Here is a 3,634-nt window from a genome sequence, read left to right as displayed (position 1 = left end):
GTTTTCTTTTGTCCACAAGTGTTCCACAGTGCACAAATTATCTGCACCTGTGTTGTTAGCAAAAAAGCTGGGAACTACTTTCTTGTAGCTGGGAACTGTCTTGCAGACCTTGTAGTGAATTATTTATTAGTGAAATAGAACAGTTTTAATTGGTACACTAAGTCTATGAGTTTTCATGTTGCCATATGTGACCGAACACAGCTGAGGGCTAGTCATTGACATTTTTTTTCATTTTCATTTTTTTTGAAAGCTGGGAATCATAGCTAAAAAATGATATATTCGTTGTGAAGATTGACCCAACAGTTTTGTAGATCTTATAGAGTTATGCCATGCAGAAATACTAGATCTGAGAAATTCCGCCTTTTAGATAAAATGTAACCTGCAAAATGTGAGGTTTCTCTTCACATTAATTAAAAAAAGTCTTATTTACATGCAGAGTTAAGCTCTGGCGTTTAAGTGAAATGTAGCCTGATATTTATGAAATGCTTTTGTGCCCCTCTGCTATGCTGGGACACATATTGTAACCGTTTTAGAAAAGCAACAGAAAAGCCACTCGAGGCATGTTGTTACCTGTATTTTATAACGGCTGACCACGTGTCTCACCACGCCTCTCAACCGTTATAAAATACCAGGTAACCACATGCCTCTTGTGGCTTATTGCTTCATTCATGGTCTGGAGAGGGCACTTTTTTACAGACGGATAAAAGGGCAGGGGCTCAAGCCCCTTTCATGTCTATGTGTGCACGTGCCTGCAGGACACGGTTGGGAAAAGGAGAACGTACAGCAGCACGACGCCACAGCACGGCCAGTGGGAGACCGGGAACTCTTTATAGGACACTCGCCGTAAAAAAGAAAATGTTTAGACTTTTCCTCCCCTATACCTAAAGTTTAGCTGTGGTGGCAAAAGCACTCAAATGTTTTACATGTTCCAATTTAATTGGGAATAACTAAATTGTTTTTTCACGCCCATCCTATCTATGTTCAACAGCAACCACAGTTATGTCCATCCTTCATTCGTTACAAGGCTAATATGCGTTATTATTACATGCTCTTTATAACAGGCTATGAAATACAAGATTAACTTCACTCTACTCGTGAAACTCAAACCCTGTTATTATAAATACTGATGCACGCTTGCACCTTTATTTAACCCATTTAGAACGGGTACACATTATTGAGTATCATTATTTTATGCTTTAACTATTGAAAAATAGCAGATCTACAAGCTCACAGCGCGGCACCGAGTGCCGCGCTGCGAGTTTGTAGATCTGCTATTTTTGAGAAATCGTGAAAATTAGAATTTTTACCCGATTCTATAAGTGTCTTTTGAATCCTTCAAAGATTTTTTGAAAAACCAATGTTTCTATGTCAGCAATCTGGCCAGCCATCGTCAAAGAATATGTCCTTTTCACTTAAATGGAGCTCAGTTAGTCTGTTCTTGAGGCACTACTATGTCAGTGGTTCTCAAACCTTTTCATGTGAAGGACCCCCAAAATGATATTTATTTGCCCATGGACCCGCATCTCAAAATATTTAGTTCCAGGGACCCCCCAGAAGCAAAATTTGAGTTACAAACGTTCGCTTTGAAATATAGCCTATATTCAAAGATTTGCACACATTTTCACGACTTTTTCAAAAATAGCAGATCTACAAGCTTGCAGCGTGGCACTCGGTGCCGCGCTGTGAGGTTGTATATCTGCTATTTTTCACTGGTTAAAGCATTCAATAATTCTAGGCCTAAATGGGTTTTAATAAACAAGAAAGAGTTGAATTATAAAACATGTCCTACCAAGTTGAGGATATACGCGGCAACAGGAATGAGTGACTGTTAATACTGTACCACCTACGGCCGCTACCCTGGATGTCACAACATGTCTTCAAACCAACTTGTTAAACAAACTACAGTAATAAAATCAGAAATAGTAAGTAAAATATTTACAGTTTACACGGTTGTTAGCATTGAGCTTTTCCATATAATTTTTAATCTTTCTATTGAATATTCAACTACTCTGTGAATGCCCTCGTGTAAAGGAAAAGGGCTTGGAGCGTTGGCCAGGGTGGGAAAGAGAGGACGTCCGTGCACGCACGCGCACACACACACACACACACACGCACACGCACACGCACACGCACACGCACGCGCGCGCGCGCAAACTGTATCTTTAATGCTTTTTCACTCTTTTGGATGACTACTGTGCATTGTTGCTTAGCGTGCGTGCGTGCGTGTGTAAGGCTGTGCGTGTATCCATGGACCAGGAGTATGTACTAAATACTCTGTGAAGTCATCTTTGTGCTCTCGCCTCTTTCTGCTCAGCTCAGGGGTCTGTAATGCCACATCAATATCCCTACAGGGGGGAGGCAGAGGCACTACACCTCTCACTCGAGTCGCCAGCCCCCTGCCCCAATGTTGCCAAGTACGTTATGGGGTTGTTTATAACGTGCTCATTGGAGCTTGCTTTCTAATGTTGTTTTAACCTGGTGGCTCTAAAACATTTTCATGTCAAGGATGCCAAATTAACATGCCACACAGACGCCCATCTGACCCCCATTTTCAAAGTGGGTGACGGGGTACCCTGGGGTGCCGTGACGGCAGTCCAGGGGTGCCAGGAGATAATTTGATAATATTTTGAATTTATTTTGACACTCGGAAAATATTTAGTGTCATTTTAAACTTGAAGTCATTTTCAGTTCTAACCAAAATGGCTAATATCTGAACGTTTTCCTCGCAACATAATCACTAAAATATCGTCACTGTCGGGCAGAAACCTCGTATCTCCAAGTTTCAAATGTGTACGTTTTTTGGTAAAGCAAAGCCCTCCTTCATCATACAAGACTGTCGCACAAAACGAGTGAAAACAGCCGATCTACAAGCACTGTGCTCGTAGATCTGCTGTTTTCACTAGTTTAGCACATTTTTTAGACTAGAAGCTGGGCCGCCCTTCGGGCGGCCCAGCGTCTAGTCGGCGACCTGGCCAACTCGGAACAATGTAAATAGGGAATGAATGCCCCGCCCTTTAATGCAAACCCCATTATACCTGTTTTCATAGGACCCGTTTTGACCATCTGTCTGCCTGTGTCCATTTATGCCCATATATGGAGATATCTGTATCTGTCTGTCTGTCTGTCGGCGTCCATTTTATGTCCATATATGGAGATCACTGCAGTTATTGCGACCGTAGGTCGCACTTACTACAGAAAGCTCCACCAGGTGTCCGTGCGTCAGTCCGTCACACGTCACACTTTTGCCCTGCTCATATCTCCGCAACCGTTTCCCCGATCCATGCCAGATTTTGCACACACAGTCCTTGCCTGCCAAACTACAACCTCCAAGGACCCCCGGAGCTCCAGGGACCCCCAGGTCCCTGGGGGACCACTACAGAAAGCTCCACCAGGTGTCCGTGCGTCAGTCCGTCACACGTCACACTTTTGCCCTGCTCATATCTCCGCAACCGTTGCCCCGATCCATGCCAGATTTTGCACACACACTCCTTGCCTGCCAAACTACAACCTCCAAGGACCCCCGGAGCTCCAGGGACCCCCAGGTCCCTGGGGGACCCCCAGATGTAAAAAATGACCAAATGTGCAAAAATGACGAAATGACCACTCCAACGGGGCTGCTCACGGGGAATTCCCG

Source organism: Nannobrachium achirus (assembly GCF_963921795.1).
Source record: "Nannobrachium achirus genome assembly, chromosome: 22".
Classification (NCBI taxonomy): domain Eukaryota; kingdom Metazoa; phylum Chordata; class Actinopteri; order Myctophiformes; family Myctophidae; genus Nannobrachium; species Nannobrachium achirus.
Note: the sequence above shows the minus strand (reverse complement) of the source record.